The sequence below is a fragment of the Bradysia coprophila genome, unplaced genomic scaffold (genome assembly GCF_014529535.1).
Source record: "Bradysia coprophila strain Holo2 unplaced genomic scaffold, BU_Bcop_v1 contig_232, whole genome shotgun sequence".
Classification (NCBI taxonomy): Eukaryota; Metazoa; Arthropoda; class Insecta; order Diptera; family Sciaridae; genus Bradysia; species Bradysia coprophila.
This window is the reverse complement of record NW_023503493.1, coordinates 2,038,692-2,063,181: the sequence shown is the minus strand read 5'-3', so window position 1 is coordinate 2,063,181 and position 24,490 is coordinate 2,038,692. Positions and strand designations below refer to the sequence as shown.

At 36.8% G+C, this 24,490-nt stretch overlaps 1 protein-coding gene across 1 annotated transcript in view; it reads left to right on the top strand.

The window, feature by feature from the left end:
* Window positions 1–24,490, top strand: part of LOC119075865 (titin-like) — a 170,044-nt gene that overhangs the window by 25,873 nt on the left and 119,681 nt on the right. The window lies entirely within an intron of this gene.

Here is a 24,490-nt window from a genome sequence, read left to right as displayed (position 1 = left end):
CTAATCCGTTGTCTCGTTTTCTTCATTTTTTAATTCGTAGAAAGTAGAGTAATTCAGCAATTCCTTTCAGCGTTCACGCTTCGGTATTATTCTGTCGATGGATTCCTTTTTCTATCCGTTTTTTTGGCCGATCCGGAGTATTGTTTCTCTCTCTCTTTCTCATATGCTTCATTCTTAATGGTAAACTTATCATCCTATGCGCCACATCGAATGGTATTCTACCATTTTGTGCCTAATGTCCTGTATAGAGTCAAATACTATTCTTCTATCAGTGGTGCAAGGTTTCCTGTAGCCTTCAAATTCCAGACTTCCATCGTCCATTCGTTTTACGAAAGTGTCCAGTAATGACATTTCCGTCATAAACAAAAACGTTCTGCTCCATGCATAACTCGACCAGCTTCATGAATGCTTCTATTTTTCTCTGTGAAACATTGTTTTGTGTCAACCACAACTTCAGGAAAACAAACGTTTCTTTGAAAGGTGTCCAAGGATATAGAGATACAACGTCGTACAGTTTGTAAACCAAAAGCTTATGCAGAATCAGCAACAGCTGCAGCATCTCCGGCTGGTCGACAAAGACAATACCTTTGTATCGAAAACAATTCAAAGGCAAGCTACATACAGTGCATACATACGTTAAGGTATGTGCTCACGTAAGACGTATGACTGTAGGAAACTCGTTGTTTAAAATGTGTTTTGATCATGTCCGGAGCGATAGCGGAGGACTTGACGCAGTCTAACTTCCAAAAAAAGAACGAAGAAAGTTTTTTGAGACGCGGAAACTATATATAGGCGAGAATTTAAGTTTATTTCCTTTGGCCTGTTTCACCACAAATCCTATTCTATCTTATTCGCGCTTCAAATACGAGCAAAACGAGCTATCACTCGACTATGTAACTTTAAAATTGCCGGAGATACATCGTTTTGAAGTTGGTCATTTTGATAGAAAATGCACCAAATTAACGTTTTCCAAACAATCAAAATCTTTCAACTTACTCTGTATGCGTTTCTGTCTATCTGTCTATCTGTCTATCTATCGACGGTCGATCTCGGAAACTAGTCAGCCAATCTCCATGAAATTTTGCAGGAACCTCAGGGTGGGCATAAAAATGAAAATGTGATACGCCATCACCCCAGGAAAAACCAGAATTTTGTTTTATTGGCCTCGAAGTGGTTTCTGAGTGTGGTTTTCGAGGGTCGGGAACGCGTTTTCGGCTGTAGCTTAGCTGTATTGAAACCTACAGAGGCGTGCGACCCATCAAATGAGAGGTATTCGTAACACGATTCGAACAAAAAAATAATTAAAAAAATCGGGGCAGATTCGTTTGAGCTAGAGTGATTAGAGTGACCAAATTTTGAGCTACTCGAGCGTAGGATGAAAGGACTAATATTTTTTTGGGTTATAGAGATAGAGAATTACTTTCTTCGGCAAAGTCTCAGAGTTTTACGAGTAGTACAGAGGGGCATATGTGAAAAATGTCGAAAGTTGGAAATGGGTGGGTCAATTGGGGTTTTGGAGATATTTCTTGAATGGTGGCAGATAGAGAATTACTTTCGTCAAATTTTCGATTTTCGTCAAATTTTCTGAATTTCGTCAGATTTTGGAATTTCGTCAAATTTTCGATTTTCGTCAAATTTTCAAATTTCGTTAAATTTTTGAATTTCGTCAAATTTTCGAATTTCGTCAAATTTTCGAATTTCGTCAAATTTTCGAATTTCGTCAAATTTCGTCAAATTTTCGAATTTCGTCAAATTTCGTCAAATTTTCGAATTTCGTCAAATTTTCGAATTTCGTAAATTTGTTGAATTAAAACTGTAAACTGTTATAAAAAGCAGTGTTGACTACACTTCTAAAACGACTGATATACCAACAAAAATCTCTTCGAGAAAAGTGTGACGCAGTCTTTGAAATACAATTTCTAAAATGAATGATATCGCTAGAGTTGACGCTTTCAGCTTCGTTACGCAAAAATTAAATTTTACACCCAATTAGTTCAAACAAGCTGGCTTAGGTTTTCTCATCATCTGCCAAATAATTTTTACAAAAAAAAATTAGACTGGAAACAACCAAAATTTTACCAAAAAAATCTGCGTCGCATGTGGCAGATAAATTTTCTTGCTGGTCTGTTCCTGAACATCTGCCACTTTGCGACGCAGATTTTTTTGGTAAAATTTTGGTTGTTTCCAGTCTAAAATTTTTTTTTGTAAAAATTATTTGGCAGATGATGAGAAAACCTAAGCCAGCTTGTTTGAACTAAAATTGGATGTAAAATGTAATTTTTGCGTAACGAAGCTGAAAGCGTCAACTCTAGCGATATCATTCATTTTAGAAATTGTACTTCAAAGGCTGCGTCACACTTTTCTCGAAGAGACTTTTGTTGGGATTGTATATTGTACCAGTAGTGTGTTTTTTGATCAGCTAATTCAGCTGTTGCTGATTCTGCATAAGCCTTTAGTTTACAAACTGTATGATCCCATTGTTTCATTTATCAGCCACAAACTACAATATTTTTGCGCCCAAATGTAGACTACAAATTTGCAAACGGTCCATTGCTCTTAATGAATTACGCAGATGCATCTGCGTTCATTATCACAAAGGCATTCACGTATTCTTCGTGTAATGGATCATTTTCGCAGTGGGCCAACTGCTACATAATGATCAACTTTCACATGGGGTAGGCAATAAAATAAAAACTTTTAACAAATAACCTGATGACCTGATACCCATACCCTGTGGCTCTCCGATTGCTAAACCAATTTTCATTTTAATTTGTGCAATTAAATAATTAACTTTCGTCATCAACAATGTTTCAATAATAAATTTAAAAAAGTTGGTGGCGATGTTTCCAACAAAGTAAATATTTAAAAAAAAAAATTGAAATTACCTTTCACATTCACATTCAGCCACAGGTTGTTCATTTTCTACACATATATCCTTGACTACTGGCAATAAAAAAAAAACAATGAAAATTGATACAATCAGACACACCATATCATCATTTCCAATTTTTGTTTCGATAACAAAATTATAACACAAACAAACAAGCAAATAAAGCAAAACAAACAAACTTTGTGTTTACGATCGTTTTTATCTAACGAAAATATTTATTTCCATTTCCATTCTACACACATAATCAAAATCCCTTTTATGTTTCCCAAAAAAAGAAGAAGTTATAAACGATAATTCTGAATGTGTTTCGCATTATATTCTATCTGTATATGTCTCTCTCTATGTATTAAGTATAGTTAAACATCTCTGTCTAATATATCAAAAAAAAAATATTTTGCATATCTCGGTTGTATTGTGTCGGATTCCAAAAATTTACGCACTAAAAACGCTTCAATACGGAAAACACAAAATTGACACGAGATACGATGGTATGAGGAAAAAAACGCTACGTGCAGTTCGTCAGGTATTGCTACAGTTTGGAAACGATTTGTATCTTATACCAAACGTTGTAAAAGTTAATTTAATTAAAAGTTGAGAACATTGCTGTTGTAATAACAGGGTGTGCAGAATCGTATCGTAGTAAAATGATATCTGAGTCCATCAAATCGTATATAAGTGATACATTTGGAGAACGTGTGGGGATAATTTCTCTTTAACTTTATGCGTGGGATTTGGTACTTTTAATATTGTCACACCTACGGCTTTGCGAGAATGTCATTTCAAAAAGAAAATCTAAAATAGGTGGGCATGTAAGTAATTTGCGATCCAGCTAACAGTGGACATTTTATAAACGCCCATTTTCTTAGCTATTGGAAACAAATAGTTATTTCTTAACCTAGAGGGAAGAAAAATTTGAAATGTCATGACGTCATATTGAGTTGGTTGCTTGTAGTCTGAGCGTAGTGAGAGTAATCCAATAAAATGATATTTCCCACTTTCTCACGAGGAAGGCCCGTCATAGGGAAATGACAGGATAGTTTCTCGAAAATGTATGGAAAATTTCATCACAAAAATTCACCGAAAAAATTCAAAGAAACTCACTTCTTATGCTTTCCATTGGAATCGTGCATAGTCTCTTTAGGTCGCCCAGGCATATTTAAACACTAAAACACTTTTTACTCGATGCAAAAACAATTTTTTTTTGTCGCGACAAGATCACAGAAAATATTTTGACACAACTGTGACACTCCGCTATTATAAGTACTAGAATGAATGATATGCTGCGTTCACTTCGGCTGTAAATTTTTTTTTTTTCAAAAAAATGTCGGATATCGTGTCGAAATATTTTCTGTGTTTTTGTCGCGACAAAACAAAAAAAAAAATGTTTGCATCGAGTAAAAAGTGTTTTGTGTTCAAATATGCCTGTGCGACCTAAAATGACTATGCACAGATTGCCTTAATGTTTGGTTGACGTTTCGTTTGATGACAGTTCGGGTGGAGAAAATGTCTATTTTGTCCCCTCGCGTTTTGACAATAAAAATTTTTACAGCCGAACTGTCATCAAACGAAACGTCAACTTAGTTTTTGTTTTAACGACTGATCTTTTTGTGCCGTGGAGAAAAACGGGAAATCACACCAGGCGCACATGACAAACATTGTTTTCTACGAGGGAAAAAATAAGAAAATTCCACTCGCTTCGCTCTAGCGAAAAATTTGTTTTCGTTGGAATCTTTCATTGCCTTCCCTCAGTAAACAAGTAACTGTTTCACGACCTGACGAATCGGTTGAACTTTGTCGATAAAACGTTACGCATAGGTTCTTCAGGTGAGACCTTTTCAGACCAACATCTTGTCTCTTGTGTCTTGTACATTCTAAAATGTTGCCGGTAGTTTCATTCGTAGATTTTTGATATACCGACCACAACAAATGTACGGCTCATGAGTCGTACATAAGTGACGTTACGGTTTTTCAGAATTATCATCAGTTTGGAATCGATAACAACTTAACAAGAATGCACTTTTTTACGTCAATAGGTCGACCATTGACGTAAAAAAGTGCATTCTTGTTGAGTTATTAGTGATTTCAATCTGATGACAGCACTGAAGGAACGTGGCGTCATTCATCAAGCAGACTTCCCGAATTCAATTATTCAAATGAAACACGACTTCTTCAACAAAATTGACAAAATTTTAATTAAGAAAAAATTATTTGAAAATTCGAAAGATTAATTTCATTGAAAGTATATATAAGTCACATGGAGGCTCAACCGATGTCGATTAATTGAGTTTAGTTAATAATTTTATGAAAATTAGAGAAAAGTAGTGCCGGTCTAATTGGTTGAGCCCCCATGTAGTTTCAAACGAACCGTAGATGAAGAAAGATTTGAAAAGAGTTTGGTTCGTTTACGTTGATCCTGTAACGACTCCATAGCAAACTCCGATTTTGTGCGAATTCTCTCGTTTTTTCTGTGCCTTGCTCGTACTTTCCTCCTCTTGTACTCTCTTAGCTTTTGTCATTTCTCACTTTCTCTTCTGATAACTTGTGTGTGTTGTATGTTTTGAGGTTGTTTAGCTTACCCTAATACCCTATCCTAAATCAGTGTGTCACGAACTTCAAGTCCACTTCTTGCAAGACATACTCGTGAATGGATCATATATAGAATCTATGGTCCATATGGCATATGTGTGCCTTGAGTAATAACTATTTCCCCTCTTACAGTACACCAATCAACTTGCTAAAGTGTATAGCGTTCTTATCCTTCTGTCTGATCGCAAAAGAAAAAAATCATGGGAATTTCAACATTTTATAGCCACTGACGCAAATGCCGCGTCAGAAGCTTTTCATGTCATATAAATACTTTCCCTCCATATCGTTCCGTATATTATAAAACATTCTTTTCCACCTCAACTTTCGCATCTATAAATATAATTCAAATCATGTTATGCAAACACAATTTCCTTTTCCGACGAAACGTTTACCATATAAGAAAATAAATTTCATCGCATTATGAATGAAATAAAGAGAATATGTTAACCGATTTCAATGGATTACATAATTCGGACCGCTGAGATGGTATGGGTTGGGAATATGGAGCAACTTACTTGCCATAAAAGTCGCATAAAAATTTATCAAATAACGGCCACAATTTACGGATGGATGATGGAAGAATATGGTTGCGTCACATGTGGAATGTTTGTGTGGGAATGGATGTTCCATAATGATATAGAAGAACCCTCTTTTGGATTATCATCTGTTGTCGACAGTAACGACAAAAATAGACGATGAATTCTAGTTAACATGGTCTTATAACAGTTAAATATAGAAGATGGCAATGTCAAATTAGCGAAATATAAGAAAAATGAAATTCCATTCATTTGGGTTTCGTTTCGATGTTTTTAGTTTGATTTTATCAAAAAACTTCCATTTACATCGTCAAGCTATTTGAAACCGAGCTAAATTCATGAAATTTCATTTTTGCTATAATTCTCTAATTCGTCACGTCATTCGACTGCATTTAACTATTCAAAGTTTCATTTCTCTTAAGGCTAGATCTAGTGACCCTTTGTAACCCTAGTGAATCTCTGTATCCTTCCTGTCGCAGCCCGGAACTTATACAGAATGACAGGATTGGAAGGTTGTACCATGTAGTCTCTTAGGATCCCGTGTTTTAGTTAGATGAATTTAGGTCATTCTCATATGTTGTTTTGGCCCATAAGAATCAGGTAGTCCTCACACACTTTAAATAGCCTAGAGTTCACAACGGGTGACGATAACTTTGATCATCCCTTCGTTCCCAAAGGTCTTTAGGGGCTCCCTCTGAATGGGAAGGTAGAGTGAATCCCCTTAAGGACTCTATCTGCCTGGGGAACATTCTTAAGACACTGACACGTTATGACACTAGCAGCCTTGTCAATAGTCGTTAGGTACGTAGGATCCAGTATAATTGGATCTCCATCATCTGACTCATTGACCGTCGTCAATGGCCATTTCTGTCTTTATATACAATGGGAGGTGCGGGAATGCCGATTTTCTTAAAAATTCAATATTTTGTTTCGTCTCGTTAATACCTTTTATTTGATGTATCGCACACGATTTTCTAGCAAAAACATCCAGAGGGATGCTTGAAAATCTAGTGAAAATAGAGACAGCAAAACAAAGACACTGTTCTGGCAACTTGCCTCTAAACTTCTTGCGATGTTTTGTAGCACTTCCCGTCGAGTCGTGACAACTTTTTTACGGCAGCAAGTTAGCTGAGCGCCCAAAACAGATGTAAACAACCTAAACCTCATAACGTTTTTATATTGGGCCTCAAAACAGTCGGTATAAGTGGCTCTTTCCCGTCAAACGTGTGGTGCTGGTTTTGCCTGTTTTTCACTAGTTTTTCATCGCTGGATGTTTTCGCTCATAATGGTGTTTGATATGTCAAATGAGAGGTATTGACGAGACGAGACAAATTACATTTTTAAGAAAATCCGGTTTGTACACACAACAGTAGCCATCAGTGCCTATTTTCGAGAAATAGTTTCTTGAAATTTATCGAATTTCTTGAAAATTTTCTTGAAATTGTCGAAAAAATTCGAGCAAGAAACTATTTCTCGAAAATAGGCACTGGTAGCCATTCGCAGGAAAGCAAGCATATTTTCCTACTTTTCCTGTTTTCCCGCACCTCACTGTCGAATTTTCTATGAACAACGAAATTACTTGTTGTTTTTCGTTCAGCAATTTTTCTAACGCCTTGCTTCCATCGAAGAAGAACAAGACGAAAAATCCGTCGGTCGAAAGACTGAAAATTCCTATGGCCAATGAAAAGGTGCGATGCGACGATTCAATTACCAGTCGCCAATCGCCAAACAATTTATGTGGCAAAGAGACTATGGTAATATTGTATCACCATTGTCATCGCATTCATAAAAACGTAAAAGAATTTATTTTCTTGTTATAAACTCGAACACACGGCGAAACATAGCTAACGCCGACCCGTACGAAACACCTATTCATATCAAAAGCCTTTAATGTGAAACTCTTCATTTCTCTTACTTCATTTTCTTCTCTGCTGAAAAACTATTCTCCCTTTAAAATCGCTTACATTATCCACTCTTTGCCTTGTTATCATATACAACTAAATTGCCGGAGGCAATATAGACAGCCCCGTACGAAGACAAATTTCATAAATTCCTATTTAAACAGCTATATACCGCTATATTTACCTATATTTCACTGTAAATAAACATTTCACAGAGGAATATGCTATTATATAACTCTATATGCCTGTATATAGCTCAATATAGCTGTATATAGGTATATATAGATGTCCATATATGGAATGCCTGAAACACCCCACACACATAACAAATTATTTCCATGTTAACAGAAACTCTCTAAGTACCATTTTTCCTAAGATATATCACTTTTAATAAAATCCAATATGGCCGCCGGCAGCCATTTTGTTAGGAGACCGGAAATAGTACCGACGCTTTACATTCGTTAATACCTTTCAAACAAAAAAAAATTCATGAAATTCGGTCAAAATTTACTCGAGATATTGTCAAAATACACCACGTTCACTGTACTTCCGAGTAGCCAGATAAGAGCTCACTCCAAGAGACCTAGCTCACGCTCCGGAGAACATAATTTTTTTTCCCTGATTGGTACGGTCAATACCTATCTAATAAAGCTAAAACAGACGAAATATGTTCAAATGTGGCCGACCTACAAGCAAAAACTGCTTGCCGCCCTGTGCCTGTTCCACACCAAGGGGTCTAACTCACGAGTCGGTCATCCGATTTCCATAAACTTTTTTTTTGTCGATCGGTATTGTAAAAACCTTTTATTTGACGTATCAGTTACAAGTGTAACGTTTAAATGTCCGGAGATATCTTCGAAAAACCGTAAAGCACTTATTGGGCCACAGCTCGGGAGGGGTCGATCCAAAATCACTCATCTTCGAACTTAGCCTGTCTTTTGACATTACCAAACGGGAAAAAAAAGAATTTTCAAAATCGGATGCGTTTTACTCAAGTTATCGTGCAGACAGACAGACGGACATTTTTTTTTCGCGGATTTGGCATCTCTAGACAACCACAATAGGTTTCCCCTTACTCAGGGAGTCCAATTCGACGTGTTACAAACGTATGCGTAAACCTATAAGACCCCAGTACTTCGTACGGGTCTAAAAATCGCAAATCTTTTGCTCTCTCCGTCTCAAATTTTAATCAACCTGATTTTCATTCATCGGAAAAGCATTGTGTTCTTTCCTTCATCAAATGTTATATGTACTCCTTACCATTTTATTGTTATACAGTACTTCACCATAACCATTCATCGAGCATCTACATAATAAAATTTTATGGCAAAAAGAAAAATCTAGCTGGAGCTAAAGCTTCGTCATTAAACTTACCATCGAAAATTCGTTATCGTATGTACGATTGTACGATGCATATAGATATCTGTATGACGATGTACGAATAGTAATGCTTATTCGGTGGTATATTTGTGTTTATTGGAACAGTTCCAAGAGACGGTACAGTCGGTATGTTGGGAATATTGAGAATATCAGAACTGAAGTGCAAAAGAAGCAAAAAAAACGATGAGAAGAACTTAAGGATATGAATTCAAGTTATTATTACATTGTATACGCCATTTTTCATGCAAGGCATTAGGTAATCGATTTTTCTCAATAGTCTATGACGTAGCTGCCGACATTTTTCCGACAGACACGGTGACAATTAGAAAATCACAGACCAATGTCATCTGTTATCTATAACGATTTCATCAATAAACATCAAAGTCTGGTTAATGTTGTCTTACAGGTGTTGTGATGAATTTAATAAAATGCCAGCAAGTGTTAAGGATGAGAACAATATCAACGTTTTGAAACGGAAAGTAATAGATTATGTTAAAGTAGTGTTCAAAAAACGGAGGACGAGATTCGGTGGAATACCGGAACTTGTCTAAAAGTATCAACAAAGCAAGGAGATCAGATGAAAGAAAATATAATGTCCAATTGGCTCAAAACATAATTGAAGCTAACTGCAATATGAAAGTCCTACGGAGAAAAATGACAAACGCCAAAAAAGAAATCTTCAAATTACGAGACAAAACAGGAACGATCCAAACGGATCGAAATGCGATATTAAACATTGCAACAGAATTTTATGAGAATTTGTTTTCTTCAGCAAGACAGAGTCCAACGGAAGAAACCGAAGATAGACCAATAATAAGAAACGTGGGATCGGAGGATATGCCCGACATAACTGTTGATGAAGTCAAGGCCGCAGTAGCCGAGATGAAAAACAAAAAGTCTCCCGGAGAAGATGGTGTTCCAGTGGAAGCCATTAAACTGGGTGGAGACTCCTTATTAAAGGCAATCACGGCTTTGTTTAATCAATGTCTCCAATGGGAAGAAGTACCAGAAGCCTGGGAAAATGCGGTAATTACATTGCTGCATAAAAAAGGATACATAACAAAGCTGGAAAATTACCGGCCCATAAGCCTATTGTCAACACTCTACAAGTTGTTTATGAAAATCATTACGAAGAGGAACACTAACAAGTTCGACTTCTACCAACCTGTTGAACAAGCTGCTTTCAGATCTGGTTTCAGCACAAACGACCATTTGCAGGTGATGAGAACGCTTATTGAGAAGTGTCGTGAATACAACATCGACATAGTCTTGCTATTCATAGACTTCGAAAAAGCTTTCGATTCAGTGGAAACATGGTCGATATTGGACGCATTAGACGAATGTAGAGTAGACTCAAGGTACTCCAACACAATTCGATATGTGTACAAAAATGCTACTTCATGTATAAAACTCCATAAGAGCACGGAGAAATTCAGAATCGGCCGAGGTGTAAGGCAGGGTGACACTATTTCACCGAAATTATTCACGGCGATTCTGCAGAGTGTTTTTAGGAAGTTAAACTGGAGTAAAATGGGAATAAAGATAAATGGAGAGTACCTGAGCAATCTCCGCTTCGCTGATGACATTGTACCGATAGCAGCGAATCTAGGTCAGGCTCAGCTTATGCTACAACAGTTAAGTGAAGAGGCAAGCAAAGTTGGCCTCAAGATGAACTTATCGAAAACAAAAGTCATGACCAACATCGAGGACGATAGAGAAATCAAAATTGGTGACACTGTCATCGAACGAGTCGACAGCTACGTATATCTCGGACATAAACTGAAGTTAGGTCTGGACAACCAAACTGCAGAAATAAGACGTAGGATTGGTCTTGCATGGGCAGCGTTCGGAAAACTCAGACTAATTTTCAAAATGAATAATAGTCTGAAACGCAAAGTTTTCGACACTTGTGTCCTTCCAGTGCTCACCTATGGAGCGGAAACGTTAACTTTAACGAAAGCATCCGAAGATAAATTGAGAGTGACACAAAGAGCCATGGAACGGAGTATGCTTGGAATAACACTCAGAGACAGAATGACGAATCAATGGATTCGACAACAAACCAGGGTCGTTGATGTCATGGAAAGAATAGCATCTCTGAAATGGAGCTGGGCGGGACATATTGCAAGAAGGACAGACGAACGTTGGACCAAAAAGATCATGAACTGGCGACCACCTAAAAGACGAGCTATAGATAGACCACCAGAGAGATGGACAAACGGAATTAAGAATATTTCAGGTACAAACTGGCAGCAAATGGCAATGGATCGTACGAAATGGAAAGAAGTTGGAGAGGCCTACATCCAGCAGTGGATAGAAACAGGCTGAAAAAGAAGAAGAAGAAGTGTTCAAGTGAAAGTTTTGATGAAAACTTAATGCATAAGAAGTATGATAAATGTGATTAGATAGGATAGAGAAAGAGTTAGATGTTAAAACGAGATGTAAACTAATTAGAATCTGTAATAGCAATGTTAATAATAAAGTTATACTACTACTACTACTACTACAAATAGCAAAACGATGTGTTCTCAACACGTGAAGTACTAGATTTTAAATCAATATCTTGAAAATATTTACATCAAATGAAGTAATAGATTCGATAGTAGAACTGTTGTCTGTGAAAGGTTAGGCGGCCATCCAAGTAAGGCTAGGAACGATCAAAATTAACTCGAATCTTCTGACAGAAACCACGGAAATAGATCTAAATTAGTAAGATTTGTGATCGGCGACCATAGTTCTCAGTTGATTTGGTGCTACAGAGGTGAACAAATCTCCAATCAGGTCAACTTCACTTTGAACCTGAAGTTGCACTGTTTTAGAGAGATAAACTTAAATATTTTTCCTAATGTTTTTACCACCGAGGAATTCAATTAAAAGTCTCTGTTTCCTGCTATAAATGATACCATCACCTTCGGTTCAATGCAAAGGTTACAATGAGGCGACTAGACTAAGTTTGCATGACTTTAACTTGAACTGTTCTGAACGTTTAAGCGATCTTTCTCGAAGAGTGTGTCTCGCTTAGAGTGACCCGTGATCATGAATAGGCAATGAAAACGGACAGACGAAGCGGTAGGGTTGAAGGTGTGAAAAATCGTGTCGAAAACTTCAATTTGTTCGTATGAAACTGTAATTCAAGGCAAGGAATTAGCAGAGTGGCGCAGTGGAAGCGTGCTGGGCCCATAACCTCTTAGCAGAGGATTAGTGAAACGATGTGAACTTGGTGGTTGTACAAACAGAAGTAAAACATTTATTCAATACTAATTGGTAATAGTACAGTCTTTACAACTACACCTACATCAGGTGGTCCTATTACGCTAATAGTCCAGTTGTCTATGCAATATATTTACAACAACTGCACTGGCTTTCGAAGAATGTATAATCAGCGTACCAATCTCACATCAATCTTCGAATCTTGCTGTGAAGCAAAATATTTGCTTCCTACTGTTTGCCACAGTCTGAGTCTCTTGTCACGAACAAGAGCCGTGACTCACGGCCCTTCACTAACGTAGGGCCATGATGTCCATTTCTGTGAACTGTTTGCCGCTGCTGTTCGCAAAATAGGTGAATTTATTTAAAACGCACTCGGAAGAGATACATTCGCTTCAATGGAATTATCGACAATGATTTCATTGCCAGAATGTAGTATATTGCACAACATATTGCTGTGAACATACGATTATAGTTTATATATGCCAAACATTGATAACACAATTTCCAAACGAGACGTAATAATGGTATGACGCAGTGGACGAGTGGATGGAATTTTTTTTCCGTTTCCGTGTTATATCCGATACTTGGTTTCGTGATTCCTACGAATCTCCAATTTTTTACTCGCTTTTCGACAAGCTCGTTTCGTATAGCGCAGCGTAATTGGAATTGTACATTTTGATAATCTACGTCAGGAAAAATTGTACTGCAATTAAGTTCAAGGTGAAATCAAACATTCGTACATATATGTATAGATGGATGAATGGTACGCAGTGCATGTGTAACATTAACCAACGTTAAAATTTGATATTACAATTTTATGGAATTTTTTTTCTTTACTTTTCGTCTTCGTTTCAAGTTCACATCCACTACTATACACTATGCTGTTACGCATACATTTTTGCCGATAAATGTTTACTTTTGCAGAAAATGATGAAATATAGAGAAACGTGCAAAGAAGACGATTGGGGAAATCTATAATATAAAGTTGAATGTCTGTTCTATCTGTAGGAGACCAGACTAAAAGTTTTAAAGACTTGAAACTAGCCACAACGACCACTGACGAAAACTTGGGGCCTTTACTTTCATGCGTTATTTGACGCGTGAATTTTTTGTTTGTTTGTTTTTGTGACGCGTAAAAATATCTTGACGCGTTTTTGAAAGATACATTTGGTTTTGACGCGTGAACATATGTTTGACAAGTGAAAGTAAATTACAGCGTGAAATTTTTTTAGATGAAAGACTTTGACGTTCATGCGTTATTTGACGCCTGTATTTTTTGTTTGTCTCTTTACGTCATTAAACGGGAAAACATTTTTGTGACGCGTGAAAAAATCTTGATGAGTAAAATTCTCTTTCGGCATAAAAACATTTTTGAGAGAAACATTTGGTTTTGACACGTGAAAATATCTTTGGGGAAAATTTGTTTTCAGAAGCTACTGCGGAAATGTTGGTAATTTAAAAGTATCTTGCGGCGTGAAAACATTTTTGAAAGAAACTACTGAGGAAAACTAAGGGCTTTCACTTTTATGCGTTATTTGACAAGTGAAATTTTTACCTGTTTACGTCATTTAAGATTGATATTGCCAAATCTTCAGGTGATTGGAGAACAAGCGGTCTCCGATTGTAATGAGTGATAGCTCGTTGGATTCGTCTTTCAATTCTAGGAAACACGTATCTTTCACTTTTTCTAAAAAAAATTGTTTTCTGCGAAAAGCGTTCAAAAGTAAAGACATGTCAGAGGGTCTACTAGCACCAAGCGGTGCGTATACTCTACCTGTAGGTCTTTCCAAGGCCGACATTCGTACAACATTACAACAATTTAAAATATTTTTTTCTTTAGTTATTGTCGAAAAACTGTTTTCGGTACACTCTGACATGTCTTCACTTTTGAACGCTTTTCACAGAAAATATTTTTTTTTTTCGAAAAAGTGAAAGATACGTGTTTCCTAGAATTGAAAGGCGAATCCAACGAGCTATTGCTCATTAAAATCGGAGATCGTTTTTTTCTAAAGTTAAAAAAATCACCTGAAGATTTGGCGATATCACTCTTAAACTAGAAAACAATTTTGTAATGATTTTGGTGGAAATTTATTTTTGACGCATGAAAATATCTTTGAAGAAAACTACTGATTAAAACTTAGGACTTTCCCGTTTATGCGTTATTTGATGCGTTGTTTGTTTACGTCATTAAACGGAATAACATTTTTGTGGAAATGTTTTTGAAAGAAACATTTGGTTTTGGCGCGTAAACGTATCTTTGAAGAAAACTGAGGAAAACTTAGAACTTTCACGTTTATACGTTATTTGACGCGTGATTTTTAATTTGTATGTTTACGTCATTAAGCGTGAACACATTTGTGTGACGCGTGAAATTGTTTTTGATAGAAACATTTGGTTTTGACGCGTGAACATATGTTTGACACGTGAAAGTATCTTACAGAGTGAAAATATTTTTGAAGAAAACTTAGGATTTTGAAGTTATTGCGTTATTTGACGCGTGATTTTTAGCCCCGTACGAAGTACAAAGGGGCTTATAGGATTACGATGCCGTGTGTAATTGATGGAATTCGAAGCAGACGGTAAGGGCAAAGTATTTGCCTATGTTCATAGATGACGAATCTGCAATAAAAATTTTGTCTGTCCGTCTGTCCGTCTGTCCGTCTGTCACGTCGATATCTTGAGTAAATCAAATCCGATTTCAAAAATTTTAGTAAGAAAGATAGTCGAAATAGTGAGGCTAAGTTCGAAGATGGGCATATTCGGGTCGGCCCTTCGTGAGTTAGGGCCACCTAAGTGATTTCAGGTCTTTTGGTGATATTTATGGCGAAATAAACGATGGAAATGTAAATGACACGGCAAATGATAGGTATTGTCAATACCAATCCAGGAAAAAAAAGTTTTTTAAAATCGGGTGAGTTAGGGCCTTAGAAGTGAAATGCTACTAGGGCCCTATGTGTATTTTACATAGAACTCGAGTAAATTTCATCCGTTTTTCGTAATTTTTGTTTGATTTGGAAGGTAATCGAATGCCGAATAGAATGTTGTTGAAAAAAAATTAAATTTGGGTCCTTGGCCTAAGGCCGCTACTAGGGCCCTATGTGTATTTCACATATAACTCGAGTAAATTTCATCCGTTTTTCGTAATTTTTGTTTCATTTGGAAGGTAATCGAATGCCGAATAGAATGTTGTTGAAAAAAAAATTAAATTTGGGTCTTTGGCCTAAGGCCGCTACTAGGGCCCTATGTGTATTTTACATATAACTCGAGCAAATTTCATCCGTTTTTCGTAATTTTTGTTTCATTTGGGAGGTAATCAAAGGCCGAATAGAATGTAGTTGAAAAAAAATTAGATTTGGGTCGTCGGATTGAGGCCGATACTGGGGCCCTATGTGTATTTTACATATAACTCGAGCAATTTCATTCGTTTTTCGTAATTTTTGTTTCATTTGGAAGGTAATCGAATGCCGAATAGAATGTTGTTGTAAAAAAATTAAATTTGGGTCCTTGGACTAAGGCCACTACTAGGGCCCTATGTGTATTTTACATACAACTCGAGCAAATTTCATCCGTTTTTCGTAATTTTTGTTTCATTTGGAAGGTAATCAAAGGCCGAATAGAATATTGTTGAAAAAAAATTAAATTTGGGTCCTCGGACTAAGGCCTCTACTAGGGCCCTATGTGTATTTTACATATAACTCGAGCAAATTTCATCCGTTTTTCGTAATTTTTGTTTCATCTGGAAGGTAATCAAAGGCCGAATAGAATGTTGTTGAAAAAAAAATAAATTTGGGTCCTTGGACTGAGGCCGATACTAGGGCCCTATGTGTATTTATACTAAATAAATTAAAATTTTAGGGCGATTTGAAATTTTTGTTTCATTTGAAAGGAACGTCGTACGGGGCTTCGTAATTGCGCTATGCGCAACTTCCAAGATGTACACATTACATAATAATTTTACTTTAACTACATTAACCGGCGCAATAGGCTTACGGTCAAAGTAGGGTGACAGACGCACTAGGGTCACGTACGCAATAGATATACGGGTTTGTACGGGGCTCAGTCGCAGCAAACGCTCCGACTGTTCTGATGGCTCGTTTTTTGTATTTTTACGTCATTAAACGTGAACACATTTTTGTGACGCTTGAAAATGTCTTGCGGCGTGAAAATCTTTTTTAAAGAAACAACTGACTCAGTAGTACTGAGAAAAACTTGGGACTTATGACTGTTAACGTCATTAAACTGGAAAACATTTTTGGCCGATTTTGATTTCGGCGCGTGAAAATATCTTCACGCGTGAAAGTATCTTGGAGTTTATGAGACTTTGACGTTCATGCGGTATTTGACAGGTGAATTTTTTTTTTCGTAAAATAAGGTCGAAAAACATCGGTTTTTGTGATTTGTGAAAATATCTTGCGACGTGAAAGATTTTGTTTTGACGCGTTAAAATAACTTTACGGAAAATGTATTTTTGAAGAATTATAATATCTTGACGCGTGAAAATATTTTTTAAAGAAAAAAGTGGGTTTTGACGCCTCAGAATATTTTTCAGGAAAAACTTTAATTTCACACGTCAAAAGTAACATTTTCTTTCTTTCTCGCGCGTCAAGAGAAATATCTAAATATTTTGTCATTATAGTTATCCCGAGCAAAGCCGGGCCCTCTCCACTAGTATACAAATCAAATATATTCATTGGGACATTAGACACACACCACACTATAAGTGTATTATGTCCCGTAGTATCCAATTCAAACGGATTATATTATTCCAGCCGAATCATCGACAAAGGGCACTTTTTTTCTCATAAATTAAGTGGATTCAATACGTATTACAATATCAACTTAATAAGAAAATGAGTCATTTTTTACAAGTGTTTGTCGACGAAAGACAGAAGAAAAAAAACCATCAAACCGAACCAATTTTCCAACCAATACGCATGCGCATGCCTTTACAACTGCTTCATATATTTCATAACGCTTGGTATATACGTGCCATATATCCCATACGGGTGCAAAATAGAGGAATTTTCGAGATTCTTTTTCAGTGCGCACTTTAGTTTTAAACGAAACGTGAACCGAACTGCTCGTTCCACATGTGCTATAAGTGTCTAGTAATTTCTACTTGTTTGAGTGTATTTGAAGGAAAACATTGTCTTGTTTCAGTTGACCGAAAGGGAAATATTTCTTTTTTTGTTGTGAGAAATTAATTGTGTCGATTAGATCGGACTGTATCGGATTGATATGCCGGGTGAATAATATCCTTTTCGATTGCAGTTTTCTTTTTGGTGTGAATTGAATAAGCATTGAACAAATTTGGCCACTTATCGTGGTTGGAATAAAACCCCCTGTAGAGTGCTACGTAGATAAAATACGGAATATTTTATGAGTGTGAAGTGCAATAGAAAAGTTACGGAGCTTTCGGATTGTTCGGAGCACAATTTCCATTGCAAAACGACTATTTTGTCTGGAGCATTAGGTGTGTAAGATTGTAACGTCTATCTATCTATCTATCTATACGCTTTGGAACATTAAAAAAAAACATAACTTCGGACTACCTTCACACATTAACGATCAAATACGGTGTTGCTGTTGCTTTAAGACACTTAGACACGGGATTATTGTTATTATGCTGATGTCGGGCGCTTTAAAAAAATATTAAAGACATCACCGCAAGGGTTAAAAGTTTAGTTTAAAGGGTCATCTAGTCGGTGTGGTTCTGTGTGTATACATGTCGGTGGTGTCGAGATTTCGTGTACTCTTCCAAACATATTGCGAAGGAAAAAGTTTTCCACATTTTCGTCGTCATATACAGACATCAGATCAGATCAACGTCGTCTGATGTATTCGGTGAATTGTCTCCATGTGTATATATTCCGTCATGGTGTGTTTAAAGGTCACCATTAAGTTGATTGTGTTGCGCAATTAGTTAGTCATATGTGTTGTTAGCTGAATGTGTGCTATGTCACATTGGATTTGACATTTAATAAACACCCACTTTAGCTGTTACCACCCTTGGACGAAGACATATACCAACCTACATTCAATGTGTGGATGATGGTTGATTGCTTGCTTGCTTGCTTATAAAACACTTTTTTTTTTCGTTCAAACATAACGAATATGGTATGACGTGTATGATGACGATGACATATGGCTAAGGTTGTTGATGCAATATTGTCCCAGAGAAATGTGTAATTGATTTATTGATGGGGGACAGTATGGGATGTCTGCTATTTTTAACAGATTTTCTTACCTTCGTAGGAAACGACCACCATATTGCAAATGATTAAATCTGTTACTTCTTTTGATGACTGTGACAACTCGTGTAACAGGAGAAGATCCTAGCTGAAGGTCATCGCATTTTTTCTCGTCGTTGTCGATACATTTTTGCCCTTCCATAGGAAATTCAGGCTTTACTCGTTTTGAGACTGACTACTTCTAGAAACAACGTTTGAACTATAGGAACCAGGGCCTAATATTTGAGAACAGCTTTTGAGAATATTGAGATTTTTGAGAATATTTGAGAATATTGAGAATATTTGAGAATATTTGAGAATTTTGAGAATTTTGAGAATATTTGAGAATTTTGAGAATATTGAGAATTAATTCTCGAACTAGGTAAAAAATAATGTGTCATATCCGAACTTCGGTTTATTCTCATTAAAAAGTTTAGAGCAACATGGATCCGATGAAATCGTCGCTACGGAATTCATTAAGAATTTATTAGGGAACAAATTAAAAAGCATTTGACAGTGTATGGCACAGGGGTCTTCATCACAAAATGTCTTGAATTCCCTTTGTATCTCATTAAAATTGAGCAATTCTTCCTCTCCCAGCGCTACTTTTATGTGTGTTATGTGTGAACGACCACAAGTCTAAAATTTTCCTAGCTTTGGCTGGCGTTCCAGAAGGTAGTGTATTGAGACCCACTCTGTACAACATCTTCCAGGGTATAATATTTATTCTCAAATATTATCAATATTCTTTTTATTTTTAGATAAGCGAAAAAAGACTGCTGAAATTGCACAGCCAGTAAAAAATCGATCTTTTCATAAACAGAAATTACAATAAATAAAAATCGTCCACTCTATTCCTTCCCAATGTTCCAAGAACACATGCTGCGTTTCCTCTTTGAATAGCAATTGAAATTCTTTGCGATCAACGATCCTAATTTCGCAACAAATTTTTTGTTTCTGGACCCATGCAACCTAAAGATTCAAAAGCAAGCGGGGTGAATAAGTAATTTTCTTTAAGTTTTCTATAATGATTAAGTATCACACACTGTCACATCCCATAAAAGAGATTTACCATGACTCCACGGAATTAGAGTCATTCCATCAGGTCTTTACTGTCATCTCTAGAAATTCCTGGTGACTGTAACAATGTTGGAACATCTGCAGCAGAAAACGCATAAGAATCATGTCGCGGCGTTATCCCTGCCTTAACCTTGCATGATAAGCCATGCAAACCGTCCTTTTTAACTAACTCAGCACAGACACACCTATACTCCTCGCATAATTGGGATCCTTAACGTAGACCAACAGCAATCCTCGCAGCATTGTTATCTAATAGCAAACCTAGCTGACTCGACGGGGCAACTTGCAGCCACTTTGAAGACTCTTTAGTAGATGACGCAAGCAATCATCCACCTTCCTCTCATCATCACTACCTGGAACACATTCACTAGGAATCGAACTTACTAATCCCAAAACACTATTATCGACCACCTTAATATCAAACCTACTCAAAATATCATCAGACAGACTAGACGTCGAATACACAGACGACAGATACACAGGAAGTGCCAATTCCTCAACTTTCAGAATACCTAATTCACCTTGAGCAAACGGCAGGGTAGCCTGATCCCAAGAAAAATCGAACAGCCTAACATTAGCAATCGCCTCAAGCTTCGAACGAAAAACTTCATCTACCTCCTTCAAATAAGCATTCATAGAAAATGCCTTAGAAGTATGCAACAAATAGTTAAACCTACAGCTTCCTAAAGATTTCCTAAAAACGCACAAAGCCGGATGGACATCCATCAACTTCAAACTCTCGCACATCACATCACCTTTATTTCTTCAATCTTAGAAGAACCCATCCTCTCTAACTCTCAATATTGTTAAATATTCTCAAATAATAATCTTCAAATGAAAAATAAATGTATTAAATCTTAGTGGAAGCAGGTTCGTGATTCATGAAAAATTCTAACTGCTGGATTAGAGATGAGCGGGAAGTGATTCTTTTACTCTGTACCCCTGGGCCAGTTAGGGAAAATGTATAGTCAATATTTATTTCTGATATCGGGGAGAACACGTGAGTAACTGATGCCCGCTATCTTCTAATCTCGATAACGCTGTGGTGAATCGCGGTAGGGCGGTTTCCGGTCTGACTAAATAATAAACTATGAATCGACAGACCAATTTTTAATCGCTCAAAACAGCGGTAGAAGAGTGTGGGCATCAGTTATTCACGTGTTCTCCTCGATATCAGAAATAGATACCGGCCCTGAATTTTCCGAACTGGCCCAGGGGTATTAAAATCGGGATTTTTTTAAAGCATTCATGAAGCACGAACCTGAATCTACTACTGAATCTACAGTTTTTTTTCATTTCAAGATTTTGACAATATTTGAGAATATTGAGAATATTTGAGATTATTTGAGATTATTGAGAATTTGAGAATTTATTCTCAAATATTAGGCCCTGATAGGAACTGTTCAAGTTTAGGTAATGCAAACTTAGTCTAGTCGCCTTGTAGAAAACTCGGCAATAAACCGAAGATGGCCGGAAACAGTGACTTTCAATAATGTGCAACGAAGAACTAGTGCCGCCGATCACAAACCATTCTAATTTTGATCTATCGTCGCGGTTTCTGTGAAAAAGATTTGAGTATTTTGACCTGAATGCGATCTGTTACTAGCCTTACTAGCATGGCAGCTTAAACTTTCACAGACGATAAGCCTCAGTGCCGTTCTTGCGTTCGGGAGAATCCCGAAGGGCCTTTTGATTTTTGTATGGATAAAGGACGACGAAGTTCTTCAAACAACGTCCGAAGTGTTTTTTTAGCCAGTCCGGCACTGGTAAGCCTATAGTAATTTTACTATAGAATCTATTACTTCATTTCATCTAATCTATTTTCAAGAAATTGATTTCAAATCTTTTACTTCAATTGTTTTGAACGTGCGGTTTTGCACAACAAAATATTGTCAAGTGGAACAGACTCTTAAGAAATTAGTTTCAATTTGTTGACGTTGGTGAGAGAGCGATGAAGATATTTTTTTTACTCTCTCCAACGCTCTCTTATGAGAAACGTCAACGAATTGTACGGAGTCTGCTACCCTAGACAATATTTTAATATTTTGTGGCGCTCTAAACTAGAACCACTAGCACAAGTCGAAATGAAACACCTTAACCAAACGTTTTCTCAATGTTTCTTCGTTCATTTTCTTCTCAAAAATAGGTCAAATTATATCCAACCGGTCACTGCCGATGATTCATCGGTAGTATAAACTTTATACGTAAAATAGCCAGCTGCATAAACGTCATAAGTTATGCAAAATGTGAACGGTAAAGCCGGCCATAGTACAGTGTGATAACATGCTACAGCATTTTCAACATTCGTTTTTCATTACAACATTTCTGAATTTGTGTTCCGTTTGAGATAAGATTGTCGTTACTGCTAACATTATCTTCTATTGACTGATAAATTGACCATGCGGCTTGGAGTTTCCAGCAATCAGAACCGGACTGTCTCGAGAAAACCATTCGTGTGTTACATACAACTCATTTGTAAAGGGCCCAAACATTACAAAAGTTTCATAAAAAAATTCAAAATTCCCTTCTAGAAACGCCCAAATTCACAGCACGGCCATCAATATTATAATTTACTTCTCCTTCTAATTTCATTAAATCTGTTACTTCTGTTGTTCAGAATAGGCTATTGATTCAATAGTAGCCCTACTCACGTTAAAAAAAATTGGTTCAGATCTCTCGGAGGAATGTCGATTTCGTTTCTTTATTGGATTCTAAACAATTCTCTAGAACATCATAATTGACAAAAAATTGTTTCCGAGTCGCGCAACGCATTTGAAGTTTACATGAAAACGCATAGAAACGCATGGTAAAGCATAGAAACGCATGCATTTTCGATTGCGTTGCGCGACTCGGAAACAATTTTTTGTCAATTATGATGTTCTAGAGAATTGTTTAGTATCCGATAAAGAAACGAAATCGACATTCCTCCGAAGGATCTGAAACAATTTTTTTAACGTGAGTAGGGCTATTCAATAGTACGTTACATCCTTGTTTGGAGATTTTTATTTTGCCGAGAGGGATGTCTGAATCCAGAGCCGAAGGCGACGGCTATAATCCCTCGTGGCAAAATAACAATCTCCAAACAATTACGTAAAATACTTGCGAAGCCCTGCGAAAATGAAAATTATCGCAATTGACAACGGTTTCACTTTCGTAGGGTGCTGTAAGTAAAATCTTTTACTTCATTGGTTTTAACATAGATGAGTGCTGTATTTGTACGTCAAGCTTGCAATCATCATACCAGTACCCATGCATGTGTGGTGTCATTAGAAAGCTAAAACCAGTAGTAAGTAGGGAACACAGTTTCTTGTTGTTTTTGTGGCTTTTCGAATGCACAGGAACCGTCAGGAGTTCGCCAAAATAAATTAACTTTTACCCATACTTTCAACTGCTCGTAACTCGTCAAGGGTGCATTCTACCCCACATGATCGACTATTTGCCCCGAAAGTACATTTAATTACCTTTGCAATGATACCCCACACGCCCATGTAGCTGTCATGTAGCCGGAGAAATTTCCATATGAAAAGTTCATGTTTTCTGTTTTTGATCACCTCTCGCTAGCCATACAAAAATCGAAGAATTTTCAAAAAAATATTTTTGACCTCTTGGGACCAATACCTATCTAAGTACTTGCCAAAACCACCGTTGTTCAAAATGCGTCCGATTTCGGCAGGTCGTTTTTCAAAAGAATCCTTCACTTCGATTGTGTTGTTTGTGTCCACAAGTCACACAAGAAAATGAAATCTCCAACTTTTTTCGCGAGGTCAACACAACGTTTTTTTACAACTACGGGTCCGTAACTCATTCCACCGTTCGATACACGCAACGCAGATTCGGTTTTTAAAAAAAATTGTCTCGGAGATTCTGGCATGTCGCCGCAAAATTTATTCGTGTGACTTTCGACCTCAACGTCACCTCTGGCATAGATATGACTCTGATCAACAAAATCGCACATAAGCTTAACTTTTCAAACAATTTTTTTTTTCTGTTCCGTATCAACGGCTGTCTAAAACTGCTTCGACGTAAAAACATCTTTTCCATAGGTAGAGGAAAACTTTTACGCATCAGGAATACTGTCTCGCATGCGAACCTATTTTACTATGCATCGCAAAAAGATTTTTTTTTTTGTATATAAAACGAACTACGTGTATATCGATGCGACGTACGGACACAATACCAACCTATTCTTCATTAAATAAATCGTGAAAATAATTACATTGCATGACTAAGTATAAACCGATCATTTACGTAAATAAAATCATAATCCAGCGTTGATTCTCCTCCACACAACCGAAGAGTAAAATCGAGTAAATCTATTTCATCTCTAAATTACCGAGTATAAAGTTTACGCTGGCACGAAAACATGACCAACACCTCTAAAACTGCCACATCTCTACACTGTAATGTGTGAATACTATTTCCGTATACATTAACATTGATGATGACGAAATATAAATATGCGAAGGGTATACAATTTCAACCCTTGGTTCTTTTCCGGTTATGGGTTTTTTTCCCGTCTTCTTCTTCTTCTTCTTCTTATCCACCCGCAAACTAAATACAAATCTCCATTGAATCGTCTTGTGCTATATTCTCGATGATTCATGAACACATATCTCCCTCCGTTCGCATTATATTTACGTGCAGAGTAAATCCGTCCCATCGGGAATTCGCATTTGT